The sequence below is a fragment of the Oreochromis aureus genome, linkage group 3 (assembly GCF_013358895.1).
Source record: "Oreochromis aureus strain Israel breed Guangdong linkage group 3, ZZ_aureus, whole genome shotgun sequence".
NCBI classification, from domain to species: domain Eukaryota; kingdom Metazoa; phylum Chordata; class Actinopteri; order Cichliformes; family Cichlidae; genus Oreochromis; species Oreochromis aureus.
This window is the reverse complement of record NC_052944.1, coordinates 116,769,389-116,781,943: the sequence shown is the minus strand read 5'-3', so window position 1 is coordinate 116,781,943 and position 12,555 is coordinate 116,769,389.

Genomic DNA, 12,555 nt, shown 5'->3' with positions numbered 1-12,555 from the left:
CTGCTTAGAGTACAGGGAGGCTAAACAAGACTGTGGCTCACCTATCAGACGACTGGACTCACTATCTGATTTAGAGAGTTTTTCTCTGTGACAGAGGTCTGACCAAACCATGCCACCAAACAAAAGAATAAAACAGACTCAATAAAAGAACGTTAAAACAAAGTTAAAATTTTTTGGTCAATGTGGAAATGAGCAAGTTTCCTAAGACAATAAAGGTGTTGGTGACCCTTTTACAAACTGATTTGCAATTTTGATCAATGTTCAGTTTTTCATTGATTATGGTCCCAAGATATTTATATGATTGTACTTGCTCTATTTTCTGACCTTTAATTAAAGTGACTCCGTGCCCATTTTGTTGTTTCCTAAAATCAATCACCATACCTTTTGTTTTAGATATGTTCAGCTGGAGATAAGACCTCACACCACTGAACAAAGTCATCAATGGCGTGGCTAGTTTCACCCTCTTTCAGTAAGCTGACAATAACAGAGTCATCTGCATATTAATAATAATGACCCTATTTTCATGTCTGCTCTGACACATATTTGTATAGAGAATGAATAATAAGGGCAATAAGACGCACCCTTGAGGAGAACCTGTGGAGGAGAACACTGGGTCAGACAGAATCCCATTTATTCTCACTCTTTGTGACCTGTCAGTTAAAAAATCTAAAATCCAGCCCACCAGGTTTTTCCTGATTTCAAACTGTTCTAAAAGTCTTTAATTAAAATATGAGGCTGTATTGTATTAAATGTCAAGAAAAATCAATGAAAAGAAGTCTTGCAAAAGTCCCTTTACTCTCTACATGTTTAAGAATCAGATTTAGTAAAGTCAACAGAAAAGGCCACCCATTCGCACAAGCACATTTTTCTAAGTGCTTTTAATATTCACACACACTCCGGATGGAGGCATCGGAGAGCAATTTGGGGTTAGTATCTTGCCCAAGGATATTTGGCATGCAGACTAGGGGAAGCCAGGTATCGAACCACCAACCTTCCAGTCAGTAGATAACCTGCTTTTACCGCCTGAGCTACAGCCACCCCGTGAGCACCCCTTCCAACCATATATAAAATACACAAACATAGCATTGGGCAGACAGGTCAGAGAGGTATGAAAAAAGAATGCAAATACACAATACATGGTTATCATGGTTCCGACTCGATGGAGGTATATCTCGCTGAATGCCCTCCATCAAGAGTGTTGCCAGGCCCCCGGATGCAACCGACCATCTCGTATCCGCAGAAAACTTCTGCAGGACAATCGGGCTTTCCTGAGCCCAGGCTTTCGCTGAGAATAGGGTATCAATTTTGTTAAGGGACCAGTTGATCAACTCCATAATTCTAGAGAACAAGACTGAGTGACTATCTGAGAGTTAGAGCTAGCTGAGACTAGACAAGGACATAGAAGCCAAGCAGGAGAGATCTCTCTTGGAATCTTTCCTTCTGATGAGAAATAAAGTTCAAAACTGATGCTTAACACAGTTTAACATTTGATTCTGATGATACCTTGTTTCATCTGATGCTGAACCATTCCAGAACGTTTCAGTTTCAATTCAATTTTATTTATATAGCGCCAAATCACAACAACAGTCACCTCAAGGCCCTTTATATTGTACAGTAGATCGATAATAATAGATACAGAGAAAACCCAACAATCGTATAATCATATAATATGGGTATATTCAGCCGATGATAGATTGGCCATCTCAGTCCCCAGACCTGAATATTATTGTAAATCTGTGTTGTGAGTTAAAGTTAAAGTTCCACCATGTTTTATTCCATGTTTTCCCAGCCCGTTATGTCTGATCTCTCCCGTGTTCTCTCCTCCTTCCTGTCTGCGCCTCTGTGTACTTCCTGTTTTTACTTTGACAGTCTCCGTCAGTGTATGTCAGTGTTGTGTTTTTCCTGCCATGTCTCGTTATTATTATCAATTCAATTCAATTCAATTCAATTTTATTTATATAGCGCCAAATCACAACAAAATCACCTCAAGGCGCTCATAGGTACAGAGAAAAACCCAACAATCATATGACCACCATACTTGACCTTAGTGTGTGAAGAGGAGTTCCATTTACATGTACAAATTGGAGTCTATTAGATAGATATGATACAAACCACTGCAGTGCAGTACCTGTCATACCTACAGCATGTTCTAATCGCTCTAATAGGATATTATGGCCAACAGTATCGAACGCTGCACTAAGGTCTAGCAGGACAAGCACAGAGATGAGTCCACTGTCAGAGGCCATAAGAAGATGATTTGTAACCTTCACTAAAGCTGTTTCTGTGCTGTGATGAGCTCTGAAACCTGACTGAAACTCTTCAAATAAGCCATTCCTCTGCAGATGATCTGTTAGCTGTTTGACAACTACTCTTTCAAGGATTTTTGATATGAAAGGAAGGTTGAGATTGGCCTATAATCAGCTAAGACTGCTGGGTCTAGAGATGGCTTTTTGAGTAAAGGTTTAACTACAGCCACCTTGAAGGCCTGTGGTACATAGCCGATTATTAGAGATAGGTTGATCATATTTAAGATTGAAGCATTATTTAATGGCAGGACTTCTTTGAGCAGTTTTGTAGGAATGGGGTCTAAAAGACACGTTGATGGTTTGGAGGAAGTAATTATTGAAGTTAACTCAGAAAGATCAATTGGAGAAAAGAGTCTAACTTAACATCGATGGTACTAAGAGTAGCTGTAGATAATATTACATCTGTGGGATGATTATTGGTAATTTTTTCTCTAATGATAAGAATTTTATTTGTGAAAAGTTCATGACGCCATTACTAGTTAACATTAAAGGGATGGTTGGCTCAGTAGAGTTCTGACTTTTGTCAGCCTGGCTACAGTGCTGAAGAGAAACCTGGGGTTGTTCTTATTTTCTTCAATCAGTGACTAATAGTAAGATGTTCTGGCTTTATGGAGGGCTTTCATTATAAATCAGCAAACTATTTCTCCAGGCTAAATGATGATCCTCTAAATTTGTAACACGCCATTTCTCTCCAGCTACGAGTTATCTGCTTTAGGCTATGTGTTTGAGAATTAGACCACGGAGTCGGGTACTTGATTTGAGACTTTAGTTTTCACAGGAGCTACAGCATCCAGAGTCGCACGTAGTGAGGAGGTAAAATTATTAACAAGATAGTTGACCTCTGTTGGGGTAGGGTTCAAATAGCTGCTCTGCTCTATGTTGGTACAGGGCATTGAAGATGATAACAGTGGGTGGATTATATTCTTAAACTTAGTTACAGCACTTTCAGAAAGACATCTACTTTGATAAAGTCTACTTTCCACTGCTTTGTAATCAATTATTGTAAATGTAAATGTTATCAGGAAATGATCAGACAGGAGAAAGTTTTCAGGAAACACTGTTAAATGTTCAGTTTCTATTTCATATGTTAAAACAAGATCTAGAGTGTGATTAAAGTGGTGGTGGGTTCTTTACATTTTAAGAGAAGCCAATTGAGTCTAATAACAGATTAAATGCCATGTTGAGGCTGTCATTTTTAGCATCTACATGGATGTTAAAATCACCCACAATAATTATTTTATCTGAGCTGAGCACTAAATCAGATAAAAAGTCTGAGAAATCAGACAGAAACTCTGTGTAAGGCCCAGGTGGACGATATATGATAACAAGTAAGACTGGTTTCTGAGTTTTACAGCTGGGGTGGACGAGGCTAAGCATTAGGCTTTCAAATGAATTAGAAGTCTGTCTGGGTCTTGCGTTAATTAATAGGCTGGTGTGAAAAATTGCTGCCACACCGCCCCCTCGGCCTGTGCTTCGGGGTTTCTGGTAGTTAGAATGACTCGGGGGTGTTGATTCATTTAAACTAACATAATCATCTGGCTGCAACCAGGTTTCTGTAAGGCAGAGTAAATCGATTTGTTGATCGATTTAGTACATGTACATTAAGTCATGTAGTAACAGAGACTTGGAGGAGGGAGACCTAATATTTAATAATGCACATTTCACTGTTTTACTCTTTGGTTCAGATGTGGATACTGTATTGTTCTTTCTTTGTGATTTTTTATGTTTAAGTTGTTTGTTGCTGGTTTTTGGTTTGTTTTTTGTCTGTTTGGGAGATGACACAGTCTCAAAGGAGATGGGTTTTTGGGGGGGTAGCAGGAGGAGAGAAGCTGCAGAGAGGCGTGTAAGAATGCATCTCTGCTTCCTGGTCCCAACTCTGGATAGTCATATTTTGGGGGGTTTAATAAATTTGTCCATATTTCTAGAAATGAAAGCTGCTCCATCCAAAGTGGGATGGATGCCGCCTCCTAACAAGACCAGGTTTCTTCCAGAAGGTTTGCCAATTATCTATGAAGCCCACATCGTTTCTGGTACACCACTCAGACAGCCAGCAATTTAAGGAGAACATGCGGCTTAACATGTCACTCCTGGTCTGATTTGGGAGGGGACCAGAGAAAACTACAGAGTCCGACATTGTTTTGGCAAAGTTACAAACCGAATCAATATTGATTTTAGTGACCTCCGATTGGCGTAACCCCGGCAACCATAGTCAATTGTCTTCCAGGGGCAAGAGCAGGCGACATTGAGGGAAATTTAAAACTGCTGGCTAACGGTAAACGTGTCTCTAGCTTCACATGTCTGAGAACAGAATCACCAATTACAAGAGTTTAACCCCCGGCGGGTGTGTCGCTGAGTGGGGAAAAACGGTTAGACACATGAACAGGTTGGTGGTGTACCTGGGGCTTCTGTTTAAGACTATGCTTCCTCCTCACCGTCACCCAACCGCCCTCGTTCCCCAGCTGCTTGGGGTCTGCCGGGAACAGCTAGCGGGCTCACGCTATCGCTGGCTGCACCAGCTACAGGGGCATGGCTAGCTACGGGTGAATGAAGGGTGCGAAGCCGAGTCTCCAATACAGTAATCCTGGCCTCCAGAGCTGCAAATATGCTACATTTGTTACAGGTATCATTACTGCTAAAGGAGGCCGAGGAGTAACTAAACATCTGACACAATGAGCAAGAAAGTGCAGGAGGGACAGGTGAAGTATCCATGGTGCTAACGAGTCGGCTACGAGCTAAGCTAAGCTAGCTTAAACAGTAAAGAGACAGTGAGTGAATACTTTGGCTATAAATTAGGTAGTGAGCACACAGAAAGGGTGATTCAGATGAAGCACGTTAAGATTATACTATGAAAAAGGGATGTATCAAAAGATTTCAATTAAATTGCTAAGCAAAAGCTACTCAGAAACACCACTGTGTTTGAGCAGGAAGAGGAAGTGATACTCACCACAAAGCTTAGCTTAAACACCAAGTGACAGCGCCACCCACCTAAAGTAAGACAATACACTTAACAAAAATATGCAATATTTTGTGCAAAAATTCAATTATTATTAAAAATACAAACTTTCTAAAAACAGAGAATGGGACACTAAAAAGAGATTGAGGATAATATGGCAAGATCTAATAACAATATCCTACAATTACTTAAAGAATAAGAACGTATGGTCTATAACCACTATGAAGCAAATACATTAGGCTCGAAGATGAAAACAGAAATATAGGAAAATATCTTTTAAATAACTACCCCATCGGCTATGCAGTTTGACAAAAGGGGGCTATGATAAACAAGGGTTTTTTTCCATTACAAATCAGGAAAAGCCAACCAAAAATCAACATTCAGTTACAATTGCTGATTTCACAGAAACCAAAATAAAAGCATATAGGTGTACCTTATGGCCATTCAATTTAGCAAAAGTCACCATAACCCAGATGGGGTGATATTTGTTGCAGACAGCAAATGTAGCAAAATTAAAACCAAACAAAGGGGGAACAAAGGCCTAAATATCCCTAGATGTCCCTGAAGGACAAGGGTCAAAGAATGTGTTTTTGCCACCTCAATCAAATGCATAATGATGTCTAACCTTTAAGGCAAAAGCTCCAACTCAGTAAGTATCAACTGCCTTAGCTTTACATACAGATCCACTGTATGAAACACATAAACTGAGAAGTCCAGGTTATGTTCTGACATGAGTTCTACACAGAGATGAAAAACATCCTCTTCACATGGAAAGTCTTTGAACACGCATTCTTCAAGGCAGGCTTCAACTTTGTCCATATTGATATGTTTGAGACAGTCCCTCGCGCCATAAATGTCTGGGAGGGCATACATAAAAGATGGTCGGCCGTGAGGACTTCGGGACTTGTGGACTGGGCGCATTCTGTGGTCATTCCAGGCCAAAGCAACTTCATTTAATTATTCCTAGATGAAAACAAATGCACAAAAGAAACATTTTCAGGTATACAACATGAAAATGTTAATGTACAAAAGCACAACTAACTTCTACATTGATTTTCTTAGCTTACACACCATTAATGTAGCTTTTATATATATATATACACACACACACACACACACACACACACACACACACACACACACCATGGACAGACAGATACTTACTTACTTAGTTTTGGCCCACCAAAAATGTTAACCGAGTACTGAGACAGGCCTAAACACATATAAATCATCAATGTGTTATACTGTATAATTGTGTTCCTTGATATATATGTGTAAGTTTTTTTGAACAAAACTTTTTTTAAAGCACTCTACTTTTCACGGTACTTTAACATATCTGATGTTTCTATAATATGCAAAGGCCGTGTGAGTTGTTACAAATTAAACAGTTATAATACATGTCGCTTACACAATCACCTATGTAAACTCACCTGTGTATAATGTGAAGAAAACAGAACTGGACCAATGATTTGTCCAAGAAAGAGTCTGAGAAGTGGCCATCCTCTCGTAGTTTGTCAAATAGTTCAATCCAGTACTGGATACACTGGCTTCGTAAGATGAGCCACCATCTTTCAATGCGCTGATTTCCTGTACTTGCTCCAAATGTGACGTGCTCTCTTCTGGTTCATTGTCTGTAAAGTGCAAAATTGTTGCATGTGAGCCACATGGACGTTTTCTGTTCCTAGATCTAATCTCACCGATCAGGGCAACCACCTTGTTGAATCATGGCATCCATGAAGTAGCCAGCAATTACCTCGGTCATTATTTGTCTTGTAAGCGCCTCAGCCATATTACACCCGAAAAGCCGCCAATGCATCCACTGATTGCAATCCAAAATGGCTTCAGCTTATCGTAGCCGCCGATATGCCACACATAGTTGGGGCCTGAACTATGATACACTCGCCGCCCGCAGTCATCTTCGTGACCTCAAACCACACCTTCTCCATCGAATAAACGGAGCAGAAGACTTAACGGTTTCTCTGTCAGTAACAATGCCATTCATCCAACACTTCTGGTGCATCCAACGATACCCATGACACTGTCCTGAGGTTGCCACCCTCCCACATCTGTTTTGTTCTTTTTCTGCGCCAAAGTCGGTTGTTGTGTAAAATCCTTTCAAGTGTACGTAAGGCTGATAGTAATGTCATGTGATTCAGCTAATAACGCAAGAATCTCCTCATTTGTGAAGCCACGGTTAAAACACTCAGCAATGTGTGAATTCATGATCCGTATCTGTAATACTGTTAGCATATCTGTAGCATTTGTAGCTGAGGGATTCAGCCTCCGGTAACACAGAAATGACGCTCATTCACGAGATCACTGATTGGCAGAGCTAACTCGAAATTTTGAGTTGTTTTCTAAATTTCGAGTTATTTTTCTCATAATTTTAGAGTTGCTAAACTAAGTCGACTTAAAAACTAAGTTTAAATTTCGACAAAGTAAGTCGAAATTTCGAGAAAATAACTCGAAATTTCGAAAGTTAAGTATCGCTTTTTTTTTTTTTTTTTTTAGTGGCGGAAATGGGCTTGTAGTGTATTAATTTCTACTGAAAAAAAGATACTGACCAAGGTGGATTTGAACCCACGACCTTTGAGCTGCCAACCGCATCATTACCAACTGCACCACTGGCAAAGGGGTGGAAGCCTGGGAAACGCTGCTTTTTGGTGTTACAAAACGCCGTGTAACTCAAAAACTAGGTGGGATAGAAGCAGAGGTGGGTAGTAACGAGTTACATTTTATCTGCTACATTTACTTGAGTAAGTTTTTGAAAAAATGTACTTTTTAAGTACTTTTTTTTGCACGATACTTTTTACTTTTACTTGAGTACATTTATGAAGAAGAACGGTACTTTTACTCCGCTACATTTGCAAAATTCGACTCACATTTTAAAAAATTTTAGTTTAACACATTAGATAACATGCCGCTACTGGAGTTTCCGTAACTTTTTACCAATGAGACGTGGCCATACAGTCACATGACCAGTTTGAAACCGTGGCGGGCGGAGCGGCCCAAGCATTTCAAAGTAGCGGACACACGGAAAGAAGAAATATGATGGCAGAGTCTATGCTAGAGCTGAAGAGGATGAACACCTTTGGCCTCACATACAAAGAATGTTTCGCTTAAAAGCAGCACAAAAGAACAGCTATGTCTGCAGTGTCGGTGTCTTCAGGGAGAGCCAAACAAACCAACTTTTCAGCGTGAAACCACTGAGGAAACGGTAAGTTTTCTAAATATCTTTTTAGCTGTGGTTAGCTGGATGTCAGTCTTATGTTACAGCAGCTGTGTAGAGATCGAGCTGCGAGTCATATTTTCGGTGCTACGTTGTAGTGAGATAAGTTTGTGGGTGTTTTGTGCGGCTTCAGCTGTCTTTTTAACTGCTCGCTGGTTAGCTAGCGTGAGCTATAAGCCAACAGCTAGCCTGGTTAATGACGCTAGATTTTCTCACGAACATGCAAACAGCTCGCCTCTACTGCTTTAACTTTGAACAGAATGCAATACATGCGGCTGACAGGGTTTATTATGTGAAACAGCAGCTTGTTTAGTTTAAAAGTCTGCATTAAGCTGGACAAACACTGTGTGAGTGTTTTCAGTCACGTTATTCCGCTCCTGCTCAAACTGTACAATTAAATCGCAGAGGTTAGAAGTTCATAGGTCACGATGCAGGGTCTCTCACTATACGGCCTGATGCTCTGATGCAACCTGAGTGCTCAAACTGTGCGCCCATAGCATGAAGCTTATCATACAAAATCAGTTCCCTCGCCTCCTCTCTGTCTTTCACCACACAGGCAAACACACCATCAACTCTGCTAAATTACTAATGAAAACATTGACCAGGCAGCTGTGATTGAGCAGCAATGTCCATCCAGCTCTTTTCGTGGTTGTTGTAGTCGTGATAATTTTGTGAGGCCACACTGAAAAGCTCGATACGGAAGCGAGAGCTGCCACCGGGCAAAAGAAAATATGTGACGTTATAACGTGAAAGGTTTATTGTTCTAACAATATACTTTTTAATGTTTGTACAATATACCTTTCATGTTTGAACAATATAATATCATGTTATTACAATATACATAATTATCACGCTCAGAGAATATAAATATTATATTGTTCAAACGTGAAAGGTATATTGTTAGAACAATAAACTGTTTACGTTATAACGTGATATAGCTCTATTTTACTTTTTGCCCCGTGGCAGCTCTCACGCCACGCACTCGGATGAGCTTGCCTCATCCTCCAAGTTGTGCCTCCATCTCTTGTGTCCAGATCACACGCCGCGCCGCCATGCCGCCCACCTTTCTTTCATTTCTGTGTTTGTAAAGGCGCACTGTGAGAGGCTTACAGGATTTCAAACTGGTTTGATTATCATGCAACCATACGATTGATGATTGAGCTGGTCGTGAGGTGTTAACTGCTTATCGTTACAACATGTATGCTACACGATGCACACACGATTAAGGCAAAACACGGCCGATCCCCAAAACTGTTGTGCGACTGAAAATCCGCCAAAATGGGCCAAAATCGCACAGTGTATGGCCATCTTTGGAGGCTTCTCCAAACAAACATCTGCAGCTTGGCAGTGTATACAGCACTATGATGACCAGACCTAATTTTTTGAAACCGCTACATCTTTCCACAGGTCTCCACTTCATCAGACATCACCTAGACTCGAGCTGGATGAGGCCAGCACAAACAGCGGCCTATTCGATGAAGATGATGGATCCATGGGGTCAGGAAAGCCAGTAGCAGAGAAACTGGAGAGGTACCTTTCATGTCACTTCACTGGAGGTGTGGAGCTATTGCATGGCTTTCCTCACATCAAGAAGCTGCCGATCAAAGTTAATACAGCTCTTCCTGCATCTGCAGCCTGTGAGAGACTTTTTCGTCATGCAGGACTCCTGTTCACTGCCAAATGGTCACAGCTTCACAGCAAGAACCTTGAGAGCCAACTGCTGCTGAACCACCATTTCACTGACTGAAGAAACAATTTATGGTAAAGTGAGCCATACACATATGTACATCCACATAGTGGGAATGTGTATTTGTCTTTTATAATTAATTTTACTCTGATTTCAGTGTTTATTTTTGAGTGTAGTTTTTACATTTTTATATATTACATTTTGCTAATCCACTGTCTATACTTCAGGGTATTTTAGTATACAAAATAAATTTTGTTAGAATGTCTATTCTTGTGGAACTTTAGCACAGGTGTGTTGTTTTTTTTTTTTTTTTATTCCTGCTGTCCGCCTTTGGGAATAAACTTTTCCTGATTATACCTGTTGCATCTCTGTGTCATTTGTTTCTGATTTACTTAATCCCTCCTTGTATTTAAAAGAACCAGCCCTAGTATGACATTCTGGCACATCAGATGTAGTCTGTTATGTTGAAGCTGCCTCGCTCTAATGTTTTTCTGAGGCTGCTGTAAATGCTAATATGTTTACTGTGGGTTTTGCTTGAAAAGCTTTTTACGCCAGAAAACTGAAATCTTGAAATTAGAATTGTTGTGCCTTATTTTGTGGATGTTTTTTACACATATTCCTTTTGAAAATACTAACATTTGTATATTTATTTATTTTTGATTGTCTGATAGCATTTATTTATAAAATAAATCGGACATTTCAAACAATTACTCGCTATTTACTCAGTACTTGAGTAGCCTTTTCACCAAGTACTTTTTTTACCTTACTCGAGTAACTTTTTGACGACTACTTTTTACTTTTACTTGAGTAATAATTTTTAAAGTAATGATACTCTTACTTGAGTACAATTTTTGGATACCGACCCACCTCTGGATAGAAGCATAATTTTGTACTGGGTGAATCAGCGGACTTTGGTGAACTTTCACTGCGATTTTCATAGCTTTTGTACCTCCGCTATGCTTAAATGACGAGAGAAGAAATGGCTTCATTTCCAGAGTTTGAAGGCTGAGAGAAGGACAGATTTCACCCCTTTAAACAAACGTAATTCATTGCTCAACGGTAAGATATTAGTAAAACTGCTTCCACTGTGAGTGTCAGCAGTGTCTGAAGATATATTGGCACAAGCCTCATGTCCCAACTTTGCTTTGTTAAGGAGATATGACGATTTGAAAATGCCTCTCATTAGAGAAATCCAGAGGTGATTTTGAACACACTCTCCATTTACTTTGAATGGGGAGTTTTCAGACCTTGTGTCACTTCGAGGCAAATTGCAAAAAAACGGTAAATCTCACAATAAAGATAGTGACATTTTCTGAAAGCCAGCAAAAATACCTACGTTTTCATGTATAATTTTAGGGGTTGAGTGGAAATTGAGTGATTAGCATGAAGTTGTTCAGACATGAAGAGAAAATTCAGAACAGACCAGCGCTCACTCTGAGTTAATTGCATAGCAACCATAGCAACGCATGTATTTTCTGAAAAATCACAATTTTGCAACTGAAAACTCAAAGAGAGATAAGATTAAAACGGTAGAAGGTCTGAAAAAGGTGAATCAGACAGGAATAGCCCAATACTTTGAGAACATTTTAAAGTTTGAATGGAGTTTCTAGGTGAAAGTATGAGGAAGTAGTTAAGTTTCAAAACCAAGCAAGTTTTAGCAGAATTGTGGAAGTTTTCCATTCATTTCAATGGGACAAATCAAAGGAAAAAAGTATAATATTTTAATATATTTTAATATTTTTATATTCCGTGACTACGGATGTAATATATTTTTGGCCACTGTGGTCTTCTCGCACTGTTTCGAGTTTGAGTCACAGTGTTTTTTAAAACTTTCCACTTCCAGAGAAGAAATCACACCTCAGAGCTTCGTGTTAACCACAGGTAAGAAACGTCATCTGAAATAAGAGTAAACCTGCAGGATAAATATCAGCTGTATTTTAAAGGTCTATTGGATTCATGACCGCTAGCTTCCATCTACACTGATGCCTGAGACCTTTGGGACAATCCTCTGTGGACTGATGAGAGTAAAGGTGAACCTTTTGGAAGGTGGGTGTAGTGGAGGTATCATGGACAGACACAGCTGTGACACTGATTCACTCTTCAGCACTACGGTCGCCCCGGTGTGTCGGCCAGGAACACACTTAAGGCCAAACTGTCAGTAATATGGAAGGAGGAGCTTAAAGTTTGGTTTGAGGCAGTTTATTCTTTCACAGCGCGGTTCTTGTAGCTGTAATCACAAATGTGTTTTTTTTCAGGAAGTACACAATCAGTGTTGGGCGAGGTACTTGGGGTTATTTTCATAACTCAACTTCTGGGTAAAAGCCGTAGGTTGGTACGTTGGTTTATGGTGACCAAATATTGGTTCAAAAGTTATGACTCA